Source organism: Mirounga angustirostris, unplaced genomic scaffold (genome assembly GCF_029215605.1).
Source record: "Mirounga angustirostris isolate CCGP_5_RB_7025 unplaced genomic scaffold, mMirAng1.0.hap1 SCAF_15, whole genome shotgun sequence".
Classification (NCBI taxonomy): domain Eukaryota; kingdom Metazoa; phylum Chordata; class Mammalia; order Carnivora; family Phocidae; genus Mirounga; species Mirounga angustirostris.
Window position 1 is genome coordinate 51875079 of NW_026991723.1, and position 21362 is coordinate 51896440.

Genomic DNA, 21362 nt, shown 5'->3' on the forward strand with positions numbered 1-21362 from the left:
TCTTTCTGCTGTTATATTTCTCATCTGAATTATGTAAGTAGTAATATTAAATATTTTTTCACCATAAAGTCCCTGTCTTGACTCACACTTTCCCTAGCTATCACCCTATTTCTCTGTCTCTTCCCCATTACAACAAAATGCCACATTTATGTCTTTATGTTCTCATTTCTCTGTAGCTTTGTAGACGTTCCAAACAGGCTTTCATTCCGTCTACTTTACTAATCACTCATACTGATTTTTCTGAGGTTACTAAGGTCCTCCATGTTGCCAGACTCGATGACTTCCATCTTAGTTGAGCTTATGAGAAAAAATTGACATAGTTTACTATCCCCTTATCTTTGCAACATTTCCTTCCCATAGGTGCAGGATCACCATACTCACTGGCTCTTTCTGCTCAGTCACTTTTGCTGGCCCATTCTTCAGTTGTTTTTTTTTTCTCCAGCTTTTTTGAGATATAATTGACAAATAACGTTGTGTAAGTTTAAGATGTACAACATGATGATTTGATATATATATATATATTGCAAAGTGATTACAGTAAGGTTAGTTAACACATACAGTAAGGTTAGTTAACACATACATCCCCTATTTCTTTTGTGGTTAGAACATTTATGATCTACTATCTTAGTAAATTTCAATTATATAATATGGTATTGTTAACTTATAAGTCACATTGCTGTATGTTACATCTTCAGAACACATTCATCTTATAACTGGAAGTTTTTACCCTTTCACAAACATCTTCTCATTTCTTTCACCGCCCCCTCTCCACCCCAGCAACCACCAATCTACTATCTGTTTCTGTGAGTTTGATTTTTTTAGATTCCACATGTAAATGAGATCATGTGTATTTGTCTTTCTCTGACTTATTTCACTTCACACAGTACCCTCAGGGTCCACCCATGTTGTTGCAAATGGCAGGATTTCCTTCTCTTTTATGGCTGAATACTCTTCTATTGTATTTATATCCTCCTTCCTTTTTTGGTATTTAAATGTTAGCCTGTCCTGGGGATCAATTCTTGGATCTTCTGTTTCTCTGTTTATATTGACTCCCTAGGTGATCTCATCCAAACTCTCCTGATCATTACAGTCTTACACACAACTGTCTAAGGACAACTCCACAAGATGTGTCTGAAACTTACCATAGCCAAACAGCATCTTTAGTTTTCTTCCATCCTAACGTGGGTGCGCACACACACACATACTTGCACATTGTGCATTCTTTCTTCCCGTAGGAAATGGCACCACATTCCTTCAGTTGCCCAAGCCAAAAACCCAGGGCCATGCTTAATTCTTGTCTTTACTTCACAAACTATATCCTTATGATTTATCAGTAAATCCAATTGGTTCTAGCTTCAAATTATATCCTGAATTTGACCTCTTTTAGCCATCATTTTCCTCCTAGACTATTCCAATAGTCTCCTCACTGCTCTTCCCTTTTCTCACTTTGACCCTCACTACTGCTTATTCTCTGCATCACAAATAGTGATTCTGTAGAAATCAGAGCACTTTGTGCCCCTACAGGGATCACTATAATCACTCCAAATAAGTATTTCAATCTAGTTGAAAGCAGAAAGTATTAAATTTAATAAAAGTTTACATTGATCTTTCCATTGTTTCTTTCTTTTTATGTCTTCACCTGTGCCCATGCTGTCCCTAAAGCCTCGACAGATCTTCCCATTGCCAAATCCACTCAACCTTAACCTTTTTGGTCCCGACTTCACCTTTCACCTTTCAATCCAATACAATTCTTCTGAGCACAGTTATTTGCTAGATCATTTGTGCCTCACTGTATATGGTTTTTACCTCTTTGTGGCATCTGAGACACTATTTTAACAATTCTTTTTATGTAACAATTTTCTTCCATTAGACTATTAGCTCCATATATACGCTCATAGTTTAACGGGGTACCTGCCACACAGTAGGATGCAATATGTGTTTGAAAAATAATTAAGTAAACAATTTGGCATACAAAGTTTCTGCCTCTATTATAGAAAAAATAAAATCAAAAAACAAACAGGGTTCTAGAGGGGAGGGGGGTGGGAGGATGGGTTAGCCTGGTGGTGGGTATTGAGGAGGGCACATTCTGCATGGAGCACTGGGTGTTATGCACAAACAATGAATCATGGAACAATTCATCTAAAACTAATGATGTAATGTATGGGGATTAACATAAGAATAAAAAATAAATAAATAAATAAATAAATAAATAAATAAATAAATAAAATCAGTCAGCATGATATTGAATAGTTTCCTGGAAGCAAAAAAACAGTCCCATTTAGGACCAGTCAGTAAGGGCACCAAAGGTTGCCATATCTTTATTAATGGAATCAGCAAAATGGAGAAGGAAAACACTCATGGGATCTAATCAAGGGTAATGTCTACCTAATGAGAAAATCCCAAGGTTAATCATATACACTTTGGTTATAAAGAAATAACTCTAACCTTTTCAGCCTTTAAAAATAAAGGACGTGAATCTGTTTGCTGACTTTTAACAGCTATTTTCTTATATTCTGTGGCTCCATTAATAACTTCTGTCTTGGTTCAGGTTAAGAATAAACCAAAAAACAAAAGCCATATGTTCGAAACAACCTTTCATTTCAAAATTATTGCTAAACTATAGACTCATTTTCCATTCATTTTTTAAAAACAGTGTCTGCCATGTGTAGTAAATAGTATTTTAATCTTTTCTGCAGAAGTGTGAGTGGTGTGCACACTAAGGGTTAATTCTGTAGGAATAGACTTTTAAATTCAATTCAGCACTTCTATTGAGAATGGAGAAGCTTAAAAATTAAGCCAGCAGGCATCCAAAGCCTGAGAGAACACTACTGGATGCATTCTTAATTAGAGCCAATAAAGTGTGTTTTTAGGGAGAGCTTTCCCGCAGAAAGCTCAATGGTAAAACTCAGAAGAAGCAAATTAAATTCTCTATATTAACTGCTTGGCACACTGCTTCTCAAGGAGTTATTTAGCCCAATATGTGAGTTGACAGAATTTCACTTTCAAAGCTTCAAATAACCCTGAGACAAAGTACCAACTACTTACATATTTTATCCAAATAGAAAACAATCTATACTAATTTCAAATCTTACTAGGATACTAGCAGAAAAGAGAACGCTGGAGCAATAATGACGAGTTGGATGATAGATGAAGGACCAAGGATCTAGGATTTTGTTTCCATCACTATTTTTTTTTTAGTTGTTTAGTTAAGTTAAATCATGAGTTGAATTTGTTTAATCACTAATTAAGGAACAAGGAGCGTTGTGCTAAAATTTAGCACTTCGGGAAAAAAGAAGAAAGTAGCAATTCCAAATTCCCATACCCTACAGCTAGCTCCCAGTAGCTTCCAATCTGCCCCCTCTGTCCCTGGTCACACACAAACACACACATGCTACTTTTTTTTTAACCATTAAGCATATATATATGTTATGACTTGGAATATTTGTGTGACACAGGGTATGTGTTTGTGTGAGCTTTAAAAGAAGTTCAGAAAGAACGAAACAGTAGTTTCCAAACTGTCAACGGTGAATCCTTCTGGATAGTAGGATTGCAAATAGGGAGATGAGATATTTCTTTTTAAAAATTCTTATCCTATTTTTAGTCTTTGAGTTTGTATAGTATACTTTAAAAAATAATAAACTTAAAAAAATAAAATAAACTTAAAAAGTTACCAGTTGATTTCTGGAAAATCCTATTTTGGAACTCATAGGCACCAAGCGCAGAAAGCAAATACACAGGCATGGTTCACAGGAGGCTGGACTTCTGATGTGTGCCGAGGACTGTATTTCAAATATGGTATAATAAGTAGCATTTTAGTTTTTTTTGACGATATATTAATGGTGTATATAACTCTGTAAACTGCTTACCAAAATACTAAATCAATATGAGCATTTCTTTTTCTCAACTCTGCAGTGGAAATATTTTCAAGTCATAAAATACAAATATACCTAATGATTTAAATGTAAACTCATATAAACCATTATATGATAATTCAGAGTATTTTAGAATATTTTAAGTGTAAAAGGTATTCTGAAATAGATTGAACTGACTGAGTTGTTTGAAGGTGTATGTTATATCTCTACCATCCATTGATTCATTCATGCACCAACAAAAGATTTTTAAAATCTTATTTCTGAATTATCAATACTTTGCCTAGAAAGGGTACTCTCCTGTCTTGTTAAACATATGAACAAATGAATAATTACTAGTCACTCATCAAGGCTTATTTTCCTCTAGAGGCTTCCTTCATCTCCTTGAGGCGGTTTATTGAGAAAGTTATTTTAATATACCTCAGCTTCTAACATAGTACTTTGCACTCCAGTGACACTTAATGAATATTTATTTGGGGAAAACCTCTACTATTATCAAATGGGGACTATTTAGAGAGGAGAAAGCTGAGGTTCAACAGCATGGAGGTCTTCAAATATATAAAGACTGCCTGTGGGAGAAAGATTAGACTAATATTGTTGGAAGTGGGCTTTTTTGTTTGTTTGTTGCCATTTAAAGCATTATTAAACAGGGGTGCCTGGGTGGCACAGTCCGTTAAGTGACCGACTCTTGATTTTGGCTCAGGTTGTGATCTCATGGTTGTGAAATCGAGCCCTGCATCAGGCTCTGCACTCAGCACAGAGTCTGCTTGAGATTCTCTCTCCCTCTCCCTCTGCCCCTTGTACTCCTGCTCTCTCTCTCTCTCTAAAACAAATAAACAAATAAATAAATCTTTAAAGAAATAAATAAAGCGTTATTAAACAGCACCTTGCAAGACAACATGCAAATGTAATTGGAGACTTGGATGAGAGGATCATTTTCTTTTTTTAAATTGAGGTAAAATTGGTATGTAACATTGTATTAGTTTCAAGTATATAACATAATGGGATATTTGTGTACACTACAAAGTGATCACCACAATGTCTAGTTACCATCTGTCACTGTACAGTTGACCCTATTTGTCCATTTTGCCCACCTCTCAACTCGCTTCCCCTCTGATAACCACCAGTCTGTTCTCTGTATCTATGAGTTTTGTTTTGTTTGTTTGTCTTGTTTTTTAAATTCTACATATAAGTGAAATCATATGGTATTTGTCTTTCTCTGTCTGACTTTATTTTACTTAGCATAATACCCTCAAGGTCCATCCCTGTTATTGAAATGTCAAGATTGCCTTCTTTTTTATGGTAATATTCCATTGTATATATATTCCACCTCGTCTTTAACCATTCATCCACTGAGGGACACTTAGGTTGTTCCAGATCTTGGCTATTGTAAATAAAGTTGCAGTGAACATAGGGGTGCGTATATCTTTTTGAATTTGTGTTTACATTTTCTTTGGGTAAATACTCAGAAGTGGAATAGTTGGATTGTATGGTTGTTCCATTTTTAATTTTTTAAGGAACTTCCATACTGTTTTCCATAGAGGCTGCACCAAACATACATTCCCACCAACAGTGTACGAGGGCTCCCTTTTTTCCACATCCTTTTTAGCAGTCGTTATTTCCTGTCTTTTTTTTAATTTAATTTTATTATGTTATGTTAATCACCATACATTACATCATTAGTTTTTGTTGTAGTATTCCATGATTCATTGTTTGTGTATAACACCCAGTGCTCCATGCAGAACGTGCCCTCTTTAATACCCATCACCAGGCTAACCCATCGCCCCACCCCCCTCCCCTCTAGAACCCTCAGTTTGTTTCTCAGAGTCCATAGTCTCTCATGGTTCATCTCCCCTTCTGATTTCCCCCGCTTCATTTTTCCCTTCCTACTATCTTTTTTTTAAAAACATACAATGTATTATTTGTTTCAGAGGGACAAGTCTGTGGTTCATCAATTCACAGCGCTCACCATAGCACATACCCTCCCTGATGTCTATCACCCAGCGACCCCATCCCTCCCACCCCCCACCACTCCAGCAACCCTCAGTTTGTTTCCTGAGATTAAGAATTCCTCATATCAGTGAGGTCATATGATACATGTCTTTCTCTGATTGACTTATTTCGCTTAGCATATAGTTGCCATTCTAACAAGTGAGAGGTGATATCTCATCATGGCTTTGATTTCCATTTCCCTGATAGTTAGTGATCTTGAACATTTTTTCATGTGCCTATTGGCCATTTATATGTTGTCTTTGGAAAAATGTTGACATCTGCCCATTTCTTAATTGGATTATTTGATTTTTTTAGTTGTTTGTGTTCTTTATATACTTTGGGTAGTAACCCCTTATCAGATAAGTCATTTGGAAATATTTTCTCCCATTTATTTATTTATTTATTTATTTATTTATTTATTTATTTAAGATTTTATTTATTTATTTGACAGAGAGAGACACAGCGAGAGAGGGAATACAAGCAGGGGGAATGGGAGAGGGAGAGGCAGACTTCCCGTGGAACAGGGAGCCCAATGCGGGACTCGATCCCAGGACTCCGGGATCATGACCTGAGCCGAAGGCAGACGCTTAACGACTGAGCCACCCAGGCGCCCCTTTTCTCCCATTTAGTAGGTTACTTTTTCACTTTGTTGATGGTTTCCTTTGCTTGCAGAAGCTTTTTAGTTTGATGAAGTCCTGCTTTATTTTTGCTTTTGTTGCCTTTGCTTTTAGAGTCAGATCCAAAAATTCAATGCCAAGACCAATGTGAAAGTCCTTAACTGCCTATGCTTTCTTCTAAGGGTTTTTTTTGTTTTGTTTTATTTTGTTTCAGGTCTTCCATTCAAGTCTTTAATCCATTTTGAGTTAATTTTTGTTTATGGTGTAAGGGAATGGTCTAGTTTCATTCTCTTACATGTGGCTGTTCAGTTTTCTCAATACCATTTATCGAAGAGACTGTCCTTTCCCCCCCTGTGTATTCTTGGCTCCCTTGTAATAAATTAATTGACCATATATGGGCTTTTTTTTGGGTGCTCTATTATGTCCCTCTGATCTGTGTGTCTCTCTTTATACCAATACCATACAGTTTTGATTACAATAGCTTTGTAGTATAGTTTGAAATCAGGGAGCATGATATTCCCAGCTGTGTTCTTCTTTCTCAAGGTTGCTTTGGCTATTCAGGCTCTTTTCGGGTTCCATATAAATTTTAGAACTATTTGTTCTACTTGTGTGAAAAGTGCTGTTGGAATTTTGATAGGGATTGCGTTGAATCTGTAGATTGCTTTTGGCAGTATAGACATTTTAATAGTATTTGTTCTTCTAATCCATGAGCACAGAATAGCTTTTCATTTATTTGTGTTGTCTTCAGTTTCTTTCATCAAAGTCTTATAGTTTTCAGTGTATAGGTCTTTCATCTCCTTGGTTAAATTTATTCCTAGGGCTTTTAAAAAATTTTTGATACAATTATAAATTATAAATGGATTGGTTTCTTAATTTGTCTTTTGGATGGTTTGTTATTAGTGTATAGAAATGTAACAGATTTCTGTATACTGATTTTGTATCCTGCAACTTTACTGAATATATTTATTAGTTTTAACAGTGTTTTTGGTGGAATCTTTAGGATTTTCTATATATGGTATCATGTCATCTGCAAGTAGTGACGATTTTACTTCTTCATTTCCAATTTGGATGCCTTCTATTTCCTTTTCTTGTCTGATTGCTGTGGCTAGGACTTCCAATACTATGTTGAATAAAAGTGGTAAGAATGGGCATCCTTGCCTTGTTCCTGTTCTTAGAGGAAAAACTTCCAGCTTTTCACTATTGACTATTATGTTAGCAGTGGGTTTTTCATATATAGCTTTTATTATGTTCAGGTATGTTCTCTTTATACCCACCTTGTTGAGAGTTTTTATCATAAATGGCTGTTGAATTTGTCAAGTGCTTTCTCTACATATATTGAGATGGTCACATGATCTTTAGCCTTCATTTTGATAATGTGGTATATCATGTTATTATTTTTTCTTCTTTTTGTGTTGTTTTTGTCCAATTTTGATATCAGAGGAATGTTGGCCTCATAAAATGAGTTTGGAAATATTTCCTTTTGCTCAAGTTTTAGGAAGAGTTTGAGAAGAATAGGTATTAAATCTTCTTTGAATGTTTGATAGAACTCACCAGTGAAGCCATCTGGTCCTGGACTTTTGTTTGTTGGGAATTTTTCATTACTAATTCAAACCTCTTACTAGTAATTGGTCTATTTAGATTTTCCATTTCTTCATGATTCAGTCTTAGAAGATTGTATGTTTCTAGGAATTTATTCATTTCTTCTATGATGTTCAATTTGTTGGCATATAATTATTCATAATAGTCTTTTTTGATCCTTCATATTTCTGTGGTATCAGTTGTAACTTCTCTTTCATTTCTGATTTTATTTATTTGAGCTTTCTTTCTTTTTTCTTAATAAGTCTAGCTAAAAGGTTTGTTAATTGTGTTTATTTTTTTGAAGAATCAGCTCTTAGTATCACTGATTTTTTTTTTAATTGTTCTATAGGTCTCTATTTTATTTACTTCTGCTTTGATCTTTATCATTTCCTTCCTTCTACTAACTTTAGCCTTCAAATGTTCTTATAATTCCTTTAGGTGGAAAATTAGATTGCTTATTTGAGATTTTTCTTGTTTCTTGAGGTAGGCCTGTATCACTATGAACTTCCCTCTTAGAACTGCTTTTGCTACATCCCATGATTTTGTATTGTTGTATTTCCATTTTTATTTGTCTCAAGGTCTTTTTTGATTTCCCATTTGATTTCTTCATTGATCCATTTGTTGTTCTGTAATATGTGGCTTAATCTTCACATGTTTGTGATTTTTCCAATTTTCTTTTTGTAATCGATTTCCAGTTTCATACCACTGTGGTCAGAGAAGATGCTTGATATGATTTCAGTCTTCTTAAATTTATTGAGACTTGTTTTGTAGCCTAACGTGTTATTTATCCTGGAGAATCTCCCATGTTCACTTGAGAATCTGTATTCTGCTGCTTTTGGAGGGAATGTTCTGTATATATCTCTTAAGTCCACCTGGTCTAATGTGTCATGTAAGATGTCATGGCTGTTGTTTCCTTATTGATTTTCTGCCTGGTTGATCTAGCCATTGAAGTAAGTGCATTAGTGAAGTTCCCTACTATCATGGTATTCTGTCAATTTCTCCCTTTATGTGTGTTAATATTTGCTTTATATATTTAGGTGCTCCTACGTTGGGTGTATAAACATTCACAAATGTTATATCCTGTTGTTCAATTGACCCTTTTATCATATGCAGTGCCCTTCTTTGTGTTTTATTACACTCTTTGTTTTAAAGTCTATTTTGTCTGATATTGATATAACTACACCAGGTTAATTTTTGTTTCCATTTGCATGACATACCTTTTTTCATCCCTTTACTTTCAGTCTGTGTGTGTCCTTAGTTTTGAAGTTAGTGTCTTGCAGGTAATATGTAGATGAGTCTTATTTTTTTATCCATTCAGCCACTGTGTCTTTTGACTGGAAAAGTTAGTCCATTTACATTTAAAATAATGATTGAGAGGTATGTGTTTATTGCTGTTTTGTTAATTGTGTTCTGGATATTTTTGTAGTTCCTTTCTGTTTCTTTCTTCTTCTCTTGCTCTTTTCCTTTGTAGTTTGTTGCTTTTCTTTAGTGTTTAGTTTAGATTCTTTTCTTATTATCTTTTGTGTATTTAGCATAGGTTTTGGCTTTGTGGTTACCATGAGGTTCACATATAACAACCTATATATATAGCAGTCTATTTTAAGTTGGTAGCAACTTAAATTAATGCATTCTAAAAACTTTCTATATTTTACTACTCCCTCCATGTTTTGTTTTGATGTCATATTTTACATCTTTTTATGTTGTGTGTCCCTTAACTAATTATTATAGTTAATTTCACTATTTTTGTCTCTTAACCTTTATATTAGCTTTATAAGTGGTTAATTCACTACCTTTATTATATATTTGTCTTTATCAGTGAGATTTTTACTTCATATGTTTTCTTGTTATTAATTACTGCCTTTTCCTTTCACCTTAAAGAAGCCCCTCTAATATTTATTGTAACGCTGGTTTAGTGGTGATGAACTCCTTCAGCTTTCGTTTGTCTGGAAAACTATCTTTCAGTTCTGAATAGACAGCCTTCCTGGGTACAGTTTTCTTGTTTGGAAGCTTTTTCCTTTCAGTGCTTTAAATATACCATGCCACTTTCTCTGGCCTGCAAAGTTTCTGTTGAGAAATCAGCTGACAGTTTTAAGTGGGGTCTCTTATACATGGGAGATGGTGAGTTCAGTGTCTTCCTATGCCACCATCTTGGACTGCCTCTGAAAACATTTTAATGAGGACTAATGTGTGAAAAGCTCCAGGGAGATTTCAGTTTAGATGTTAAGGATGTCTTATACTGCCTTGGGATGTATGAGTTTCTACTCACTAGAAGACTCTAAAAACAGTGAGATAATCTGTTGAGCAAGTTGAGGAGAGCATTTCCACATCAGATGTTTGATTGGAGTGGATGGCTTGTAAGGTCTTTTCTAACACTAGAATTCTTTGATTAAATAAATGAAGAACATGTGATTCCCCCAAACCACTTGAGTATATGCACTAGGTGCTTTTAAATTATGTCTTCCTGTAGCCTTTCTGGAAAGAATTTCTATTTTCCTAAAGACTTGGATAAGTGCAAAATGAAGGAGAAATATTACTTAGAAAAGGCACTAATTTTCCCTGATTTCTTATAATAAAACATTTTAAATATGTCATGCTTTTAGACAGCTCCATATAAAGTTTAGTTGGTACTACTTTAAAAAAAAAATGTATGTGAATGAGGTGGAGAGTAGAGATCGTTTTAGGGGTTGGGAAGTTCTTTAAGGAAGAAACATGGTAAAAGTCAATTTATATTGTTTTTTCCATTTTTATTCATATGAATCTAAGAGCTGTTGCTTTATTTCCTTGATGAAAGTGTTTTCCAGATATGCCTCTTTAAGCTCATACATATTAAATGGACAATAAAGAAAAATAATTAGCTTCTACGTGAATAGAGAGCTCACAGTCTTTTCAGCATTTCAATCTAATGTTCTGGGGAATTTCACACGAGTTTGGGGTTAACTATTAACCACCAGTCAACTCTCAATGTTTAAGCTATAATTAGTTTGCAAATGATTATAAGCAAAAACTGTTAACTTTTTCTTTTGAAAGGCAATACTAAAGAGGAAATAACATTATTATTTATAACATTCTATTCAAGTTCAATTTCTATTTAAATTGCCACCAAAGAATTTAAATTGACTGCATTTATGTTTATTGCATAGCATAAACCATGTAAACAGAAGAATACCATGTGCGTCAAAATAACTACCTACTAATGTAATAAGTACCTGAAGAAATACCTAATTATGTTTTATGAACTCATAATGGTACCTGTGGTATTTCATTATTTTATTGCTTAAATAATCAATTACCCTTTTTCTCTGAAAATGAAAAAAAAAACTGATGCAGTGTCAGTGGAGAGCATTCAGAATTCTAGCTAAATTATTGATATAATGAGATCAGTGAGTAAAATATCACAAAATTAGAGAGAGTTAAGGGAGCCAAGGAAAAGTAAATATAAAAGACCATTTTGGAATTCTTCCAAAAGGAAGAAAAATTAAGAAAATTTACAGCAAAGACCAAAGCAGTAGGAAGGAAAAAGAACCACATGAATCCCTCTGGTTCTGAGTAACTATTACATTGCAGATAGTTTCAATAAATATACTGAAAACACTTGATAAAATCAATTGCAGTAATCAAAAATACATGTGAAGAATACTGGAAATTTATTGATAGAAATATTTTTTATGTCTTATTTTCATTAGATTATACATCATTTACTAGTTGTTTTAATCAAAAAACACAGATTTCTGTCTTTGTGACAACTGAAAAATATGATGAAAATGTTCCGTAAGAGATTTCTGTTTATAGTTATGATGGAGTAGCTTGTTGCAGATCATTGCTATCACTAAGGAATAAAGATGGATTTTTAAAAATCTGTATAAAGACATAAGAGAGCTGTTTAAGTAACCAGCTCTACAGGGGCCAAGATTGTGTAGAAAGGGGAACTGGAGAGAGGTGAGGGGAACTTGTGTTGCAACATCTGTCCCGGCGGCACCTGCTGATTGTGGGTAAGGAGCAAAAGGCTGAGTATCCATGGTTTTCTTAGGCAGAACAGCTGTGTTGAAGGACAAAGTAACCAAGAGAGGCTTGGGTGGTCTTATGGGGCTAGTGAGACATAACTGGAGACTTTGGGGGCCAAGATCCCAGTGAGAAGAGAGGTGTGGAGAACAGACCCTGATAACTGCTCATTTTCTCTTCAGGATATTTGTTGAATTTGGAAGCGATAAAGGGACAGGAGACAGGCCTTTCTCAGAAGGCCTCTGAGAAAACAAAGCAAGGTATTTCAGAAGCCTGAAGGCACTAATGTGGATAGACTCAGGATTCACCAGGACCCACCAGATGGAAGCCCCCTCCTGGCATAGACCCTAATAACAGAGGTGAACTAGAGGTAAATGGAACTTACCAGAATTGCTGCCTAGTTGTGATTCAGTTTTGTCTCAGAGGAAAGGGTGAACCATTTCTGAAGGAAGTTAAAATATGGAGACTATATGTATTTTCTTACAGATTGTACCTGACATTCAATAAAATATTACTAGACATGCTAAGATACTGGACTATAACCTGAGATAGAAGATTATTAAAAAGAGTTTCACAGGAGATTCAGATATTGGAGTTAGAAGCACAAGGTGCTAAAGTAACTGTGACTAATATGTCCCCAAATAGAAGGAAATAATGGGCAAAACAGATGAAGAGATGGAGGATCTCCTCAAAGTCTTAGAATATATAAACAACGAATTAAATAGGAAATTCAGAACTGAAAAATATAATAACTAAAATTTTAAAAATCAGTAATAGATGGTTTAAAGAAAAGCCTGCACATGAGAAGACAGGATTAGGGAAGTCAACAGGAACCACACTGAAGCTCAGGAAGAAAAAGAGTGGAGAAAATTCAGGAAAAAAAGCATCAAAGACATGTTGACTTGGTGAAAAAGATTTCTATACATGAAACACAAATCTCAGAGGGAGGAGATAGAGATAATGAAGCAGGAGAATGTTTGAAGAGTTAAAGAATGTAGCAAGGAAGGAAAATTACAGTCTAATTTGTGTGTCAGAATTGATTAAGCCAAAGAAGTTTGGTTTGTACACTTTTCTGTATATATGTTACCCTTAAATAAACAATTTAAAAAGGCCAAATACATATCTTATTGCAGCAAAATTTGACATCCTATTCTACTGATGTATTCATAGATGCTACTGAAATTCTTGCCACATTAGCATTTAACAGAAGAACTGAAACAGAATCGCAAAGGTTTTTAGTTTTTTATTTTCTGACTGCAAAATTATTTGTTTAAAATTTTACAGTATAAAAAGTAGAAAGTAGAAATTGAGTAACTCCCTGTAAAATCCTATTGTGTGTGTCTGTATGCATTTATATTTTTTGAAACAAAAATGGGATCAAATTACATATGATGTCTAAATTATGTATTTTGCATTAAAAACGTATCCTGGATATCTAGTCACACACTTACTTCAATTTTATCAGTAGATACATAATATTCTATAACAATTTGGGTTGAAAATATTTTTCTAAAAAAATTCTTCTTATAAAAAAAATGCTGTTTTCTTAAGGGAGGTAAACAATATTCTCCATCTCACTGGATGTTTTTAACACTTCCTCGTAAATGTGATCTGGAGGTACTTTTTCCTTGATGGTAATAGCACGCTTAGTTTTTCATCCATCCAAGTATATTTATTTATTATTAGTTCCCTGGTATATCTCAGGCACTGTGCTAGGTAGTGAAAATAAGAGTAAACGAAACAGATGTATTTGCTGCCCTCATGAAATTTAGTGTCAAATGGGAGCACATACCTTGGACAGTTCTCCAGTGAGGCACAGCAAGATCCAGCATAAGGAGGGGTGATGTCAGGAAGGTGTTCCCCAAAGAAGACGCAGAGTTTAAGTTTTCATGGGATTGGGGCAGGGGATGGGTATGTGTAGGCTGCGAGAGGTGATTACGTAGACCAAAAGCTATTTCCTATAATCTCAAAGCCTCCTCCACTAAAATCTCAAAAGGAAACAATTTTTCTAGAAATGTAAGGTGCCAGTGTACATATATTGTTCTCCCATAGAAAGTTTACTGGCTGTATAAACTGTGAATGATTTATACATAATATGGATTTAAATTTCATTCAGAGAAACATGTTCTTTTTTTCTCCCAAAGAATTTTGGAGCACTTATTGATCAAAAGTCATAAGAACATGATGTCCTAAATCAAAAATTTATTTAAAAGTCTGATTTAAGGGGCACCTGGGTGGCTCAGTCATTGGGTGTCTGCCTTCGGCTCAGGTCATGGTCCCAATCCTGGGATCGAGCCCCGCATCGGGCTCCCTGCTCGGCGGGAAGCCTGCTTCTCCCTCTCCTCCCTGCTTGTGCGCTCTCTCGATATCTCTGTCACTATCTGTCTCTCTCTCAAATAAATAAAATCTTAAAAAAAAAATAAAAGTCTGATTTAAGACGGCCTGTTTTGAGAATAAAATTTCCAAATATCCCGTTATTTTAAAGTGTACAATATTGTAGTCCATGAGGCAAATGCAAGTGAGAAAAGTAGAACACTTATGAATAAAGGGCGGAGCTCCCCATCCTGCATTCCCTGGGCGTGGTCTGGATGGTTGTGGCACCTGTCCAAGCTGCTGGGGCTGCAGGGCATGAGTGCCGGCACCCAAGGCTGGGCCGGGCCAGCTCCCTCAGGCAGTGAGCCACAGCAGAGGTCTGTGCAGCGGGAGCCACAGGACTAGGACCTGGTATAATGGCATGAAAGCTCAACTCACGAAAGGAAACAATCTCAGGCATTTTCTTATCTTTTCCCAAGAGGGAAGGCTTGAATAGTGAAATGCCTTCACTTAAGAGTTGGAGAGATGCTAGTATTTAGCTGAAGGTCAAACAAGCATGCAGAATGGTGCTCCAGAAAGTGTTGAATTTCACTCCCTAGCACAGTGCCTGAGTCTCTCTCACACATGCAGACTCATGGGTGAGCCTGAGAGTGATCTTCAGAATAAGGGTATCCCCTGCTTTAGGTGTCGCCTTTCTCAAATTCCCCCCACATTCTCCAACCTGCCAGGCTCTTTATCCCATTCCTCTGGCCAGAAGTAGGGTGCTTCTACTAAAGTTTTAGCCACCTGAATTACTGCTCGACCACAGTTGAGCAACCACAGAAAAGTTGGTTTTCTTTTCCAACTTCTGACTTTCTCTCCAATCCAACGCCTTTTGTGTGCTTTTCAGAGTCCTCAAGTAGCTGCTTTTTGTGTTTGGTAAGTGGTTTTACTTGTAATCAGAGGATAATATAGGCTGTAGTGGAGTTTCCCTACCATGCTGGAGGAGAACCTCTACTTCTTCCGAGGCAGGCTGAAAATGCTTTGTTACTATAGATCATCAAGAAAATGGAGAAGCCTTCCGGATCTGAAGAGGATGGAGAAAAATCAGGAGCTCTGGTAAGCCATATGGGCCCGAAAAAAAGAAGATGCAAACAGAGCTTTGCCTTTAACTGCTTTTTCCTATTTTCTGCTCTCCTGCTCTAAGGAAGTTTACTGATTTTTTGCCTGTAGAACTATTTGAAGAAACTCTGAACCCAGTATTTTCACAGAGGATATAAATCTATTCTTCTACAAAGTCTGTTGCCCAAATTTGAAATTGTTCACTCAATTGGTGTATTGCCCCTGCAGGAACACTCTTTCATTCTTAGGGTGGGAATTGATTTTTTCTTCTCTTATTTTGTCGTGTGAGACTACTAAGTCTATTACAACCTCAGAATTTTCACACATTATTTAAAAACCTGTTCACAATGTGAGAAGGTCTTGCATAGGCTTGCCTATACCAATGTGTAAAAACTTCCAGCTGCCTATGAAATTGTGAAGACAAGCTACATTCCTCATTAAGGGTACAGATTAATGTCTGAAGAAAGCAAGAGCTTTCTACCAACATTTTCCAAGATTTTGAATTTTTCTTTATTTAAAGTGACTTCACCCTAACCTCTAAGCATGCAGATTAGTGGGATTTTTCTATCCATAATTAAAATATTTGCTTGCAAAAAATACATCTAGGCCTTTCAAATTAGTGTTTACCTAGTTGAAGTTTTTGATTTATATAAATTAGTGCTTTTTGAATAGGCAAATCTAAATATTTATACTCAAAATACTTGTTTGCACAAATCCTGCATACATTGAAGTTAGATGACCATTTAAAGACTGGTTTTGAATTCCTGTATCAGTTCTAACAATTTTTTGGTGGAGTCTTTTTTGTTTTCTACATAAAGTATCATGTCATTTGTGAAGAATGAAAGTTTAACTTCTTCCTTGCCGATTTGGATGCCTTTCATTTCTTTTTGTTGTCTGATTCCTGGGGCTAGGACTTCCAGTACAATGATAAATAATGGTGATGAGAGTGTACATCCCTGTCTTGTTCCTGACCGTAGAGGAAAAGCTTTCAGTTTTTACCCTTTGAGGATGATACGAGCTGTGGGTCTTTAATTAAAACACTAACTGGTTGATCTATACTTTCAGATTAAGCTTTGCCACATTCAAGTCTTGTTCTATTCAATTACTAGCTCCCTCCCTTCAGCACCTCCTTCCTTTGACTGTCCACTTTCAGTATGGGTGGGCTAGTCAAACCTTTCTTTTTCTGTTAGTGAAATAAATTGAAATGTTCAAAAAGGAAAATCAAAAATAAACTATGCTGGCATTTTCTTTCTTTCTTTTTTTAAGATTTATTTATTTATTTAGAGAGAGGGAGAGACAGAGAGAACGTGCAAGTAGGGGGAGGGGCAGAGGGAGAGAATCTTCAAGCAGACTCCCTGCTGAGCGCAGAGCCAGATGCGGGACTCAAGTCTCACAACCTTTGAGATCCTGACCTCAGTGGAAACCCAGAGTCAGACGCTGGGTTTACTGAACCCAGGTGCCCAGATGATGGCATCTTCATAGCGTAATTCATGAACTGGGGTTGTCTGAACATGGTATAGACGAGAATCCATAGAAAGAAGGATGAGAAGATGCACTGATCTCCTGTCTTCTCAAAAGGGTATGTCTGGGCACAGATGGCCATATTCTGGGGATAGAATTTAGGAAGGGCCCCACCCTCCCTTGCTGTGCATTTTTTATGAAGCAAGTGTGAGTGTTTCCTTGTCATTGGAGACATAGATTGAGATAGACTGCCAAATAGTCTGGGCTTTAGTGCCAGTTGCTGACAGCATTTGTTGGAGACCTTGGGGGTAGTTGAGGTCATGTCCACCTTCTCCTTCTAGGGGGAAGGCCACCCCCAGTCCCAGCTAGTTGACTGCCATGTAACTCAGAGAGAGCTCTAAGGGCTTTAGACATTCCTGCTTATTCTTCCATATCTATTTTGAATACACATATAATTTTTGGATAATTATGGATTTACAGGAAAGTTGCAAAGTTAGTTGCTAGAGACTAAATAAACGTGACACCCCAGAATTCATCAGTTGAAACCTAGTCCCCAGTGTGATAGTATTTAGAGATGGGACCTTTGGGAAGTGACTCGGTAGACACCCTTATGAAAGAGTCCCTGAGAGTTTGCTCACCTCTTCCACCATATATAGTGAATAATGAATATATATATATATATGTATATATTCATTGGTGACATAGTGAAAAAATGGCTGTCTATGAATGTGGAAGTGGGTCCTCACCCAATACGAAACCTGCTGGCACCTTGATTTTGGCCTTGCTAGCCTCCAGAACTGCGAGAATCATACATTGTTGTTTAAGCCACTCAGTCTATGGTATTTTTGTTATAGCATCCTGAACAGACTAAGACAACAGTACAGAGGATTCCTATGCATTCTTCATTCAGTTTCCGCTAATAGTAACATTACTGTGATAAATTTGTCAAAGAGAAGAAATTAAGTCCTATTAACTGAACTTCAGGCTTTAATTAGATCTAATATTTTGTTTCTGTTCCAGGATCCAATCCAGGATACTATATTGCATTTAGTCATATCTATTTTAGGGTGGAAGGATGAACACTGTGGCTACATGTCACTGAAAATTCTCTGATCGTAAACTTTTTGGATATAGTCATAAGCAAAACTGTATGTAAAAGTGAAATGATTGGAAAATTCAGTCAGGAATATGCTGTGTTGACACTTCTCTTTTCAGATTTATCCACTCTTAGTGCCAGATCTTGATCAGAATTACTGGAGGTCAGGGAGTTATCTTTATACCATCCATTGTACTTAGTACAGTGCCTTGTGCACTGGAGACATGCAGAACATGTTATGAAGTTAATGAACAAATGAATGTCACTCCCTGAAGCTTACTCATCATGACCTAGCCTAATGTGTCAGCATATCAGTACTAGTTTATTTTTAGAATTCACATGGTGTCCCGATGAATCTGTAGCTTCACAACAATATGAATTCTTACAGAAAAATAGAAAATATTCCATCCTGGGGCGCCTGGGTGGCTCAGTCGTTAAGTGGCTGCCTTCGGCTCAGGTCACGATCCCAGGGTCCTGGGATCGAGCCCCGCATCGGGCTCCCTGCTTGGCGGGAAGCCTGCTTCTCTCTCTCCCACTCCCTCTGCTTGTGTTTCCTCTCTTGCTGTGCCTCTCTGTGTCAAATAAATAAATAAAATCTTAAAAAAAGAAAATATTCCATCCTGTTTGCTAATAAACTATAACTTGACCCATCATTCATACACAGTCTAGATTCTGCTGGACATTACCATTCACCAATACTACCTCTTCCTCTTTTTTATTTGTTTTTTAAGAAAAATTGATGTATTCAGTGAGACTTCAAGAAAATGGATGTTCAAGAGGTTTTACTTGGCCTCTCCACTTAAATGAATGAAGTTTGCTTATAGAGTTCCAGTGAGTTGTTACAAATGTGAAGAGATGATGGGTGAAGTAGGTTAGGATGATCGAAGGTAGTACTGAAATCTCTTTCTGATAATTAGGTATGTATATTTGTAAATGGTGCTGCTGACACTTCGCAAAGACAAAGATGCGCCACGCACACACACACACACACACACACAGTGTCTCCAAATCAACTGATCTGTCAACACATTTTGAAAGAAGCTCCTGTAACAGGAATAAAAACAAGGCAACGAGCCCATTTAAAAATCTGTTTCCAATACAGAAGTCACTAGCCATGAATAACTACTTAAATCAACTCAAATGAAATATAAATAAAAACATATTTCCTTAGTTACACTAGCCACGTTTCAAATACTCAGTAATTATTGCATGTGGTGAGTAGCGACTATATTGGACCCCAAGAACATTTCCGCTCTCATAGAAAGTTCTATTGCCCAGGGCTGCATTTAAAGCTACTTGTGAGGCATTTGGCACCATTTGAGAACTAAACTTAAATGATTGTGAAACCAGCAGATCTGGTTCATTTGGTTAAGTTTAAATGTTTTACTTTAATTCTGCTTAGGTTCAATCTGAGCAAATATTTCTAATGGATATGAACCACTTTAACCAGTATATTCTTTTTCTTTTTTTTTAAGATTTTATTTATTTATTTATTTATTTATTTGAGAGAGAGAGAGTGTGAGTCGGGGGAGGGGCAGAGGGAGAGGGAGATAGAGAATCTCAAGCAGACTCCATACTGAGCAGGGAGCCCGCCGGGGGCTCTGATGCCAGGTCCCTGAGATCATGACCTGAGCCAAAATCAAGACTCGGATGCTTAACCAACTGAGCCACCCAGGGAGGGAGAGAACATTAGGAAATATGTATATGGATTTTTCCAGACTCTGCCTGCACATTTTCCCCATATGATCCAGCCGTTTATCCCTACACTTTGCTGTAATAAATCTTAGCCATTTAGCACAACCATATCTGAATCCTATGAATCCTTCTAGGTGAATCTCCAAACATGGGGTAATCTTGGGGACTCCTGACACACTATCTTTAACAGAATTCCTGTTTTTTATTTTTTAAAAGAATGATAAAGGGGCACCTGGGTGGCTCAATCGTTGTGTCTGCCTTCGGCTCAGGTCATGATCCCAGGGTCCTGGGATCGAGTCCCACATCAGGCTCCCTGCTCAGCGGGGAGTCTGCGTCTCCCTCTGCCCCTCCCCATGCTTGTGCTCTCTCTCTCTCTCTGTGTGTCAAATAAATAAATAAATAAAATCTTTTTTTTTTTTAATAAAAGAATGATAAAAGGGTTTTTGTTGTGGGCAACTAAAAATTCCTACAGCTCAAATTGAGACAGACTTAAATTCCACCCAGACTGTCAGTGTTTTCCTGAGCAGGCTAGAGACAATGAAATATTTTTAACATAAATCAAGGTACTCAGCACACAGTAGGAATTCAAATGATATTGGCTGTATTTTTCTTTCTCTTATTCCCTCTACTCAGCCCCATTAGAATTTAATGTTTTTAAGTGGGTGGACGTTAGGAGACATTTATGTTGCCTGTTTTCTTTCTCTGGTTTTCTTTGCTAGAAAGCACACAATATATTTGAAAGTTAGATCATTATCCAGGTTTGTCCTTTTGGCATCTGGTGTCTAAGGCAATTTCAGCTTCCACTCCAATTTTCTTCATCACATGTTCCTACCAATTGAATTTCACTTGTTCTTTTTAAGAGGAGAAATACGAAACACAGAGAGGGATCATTTTATGGTTTCAAATGCAGCAGGGTCAACCAGGAGAGCTCATAATTGAAATCTAAAATGTATGTTTTTTCTTCTTTGCAAGCCAAAAAGAAGAGAAGAGACCATGACCTAAACCACTAGCACTTCTGTTGATGGAGAATGGTAGACACTGAAGCAATTACTAGAGCAAAAGTTTCAGGTCTGGAATGTGGGGGAAGGACTATAGGCACTTAACCAGGGAAATAAGTTATTCAAGAAGTTTCCTTTTCCTGGGGTGCCTGGGTGTCTCAGTCGTTAAGCGTCTGCCTTTGGCTCAGGTCATGATCCCCGGGTCCTGGGACTGAGCCCCGCGTCGGGCTCCCTGCTCGGTGGGAAGCCTGCTTTTCCCTCTCCCACTTCCCCTGCTTATGTTCCTTCTCTCGCTGTGTCTCTCTGTCAAATAAATAAATAAATAAATAAGATCTTTAAAAAAAAAGAAATTTCTTTTTCCTAACACTAGGCCCAGTGACTTAAGTTTTTATTATGAAATATACAGAATAAACGTAGTCCATAAGTTGGGGCACTGACCAACCAGTGATCAAAATATTATAAACGATAAGGTTAAAGACATGCAATGGGATGCTCAGCCTTAAGAATAGGGGATTCTGGCCCCTAAATTCACAGTTGACTAACGACCCATCTCCATTTCCAGCCATTCCCACGTGCAGAAACCTGCCTCTCCTCTTTGAACTTGAGGCCATATCTTCAGTAGTGTCCCACTGAATACTGGTAT

General features: G+C 36.7%; 1 long non-coding RNA gene across 1 annotated transcript in view; it reads left to right on the forward strand.

The window, feature by feature from the left end:
* LOC129046044 (uncharacterized) overlaps positions 1–21362 on the forward strand; it is a 334546-nt gene that overhangs the window by 192154 nt on the left and 121030 nt on the right. The window contains exons 7-8 of the long non-coding RNA XR_010407858.1: positions 12238–12425; positions 15404–15466. This is a non-coding gene — a long non-coding RNA (uncharacterized LOC129046044). The remainder of the gene's footprint in view (positions 1–12237; positions 12426–15403; positions 15467–21362) is intronic.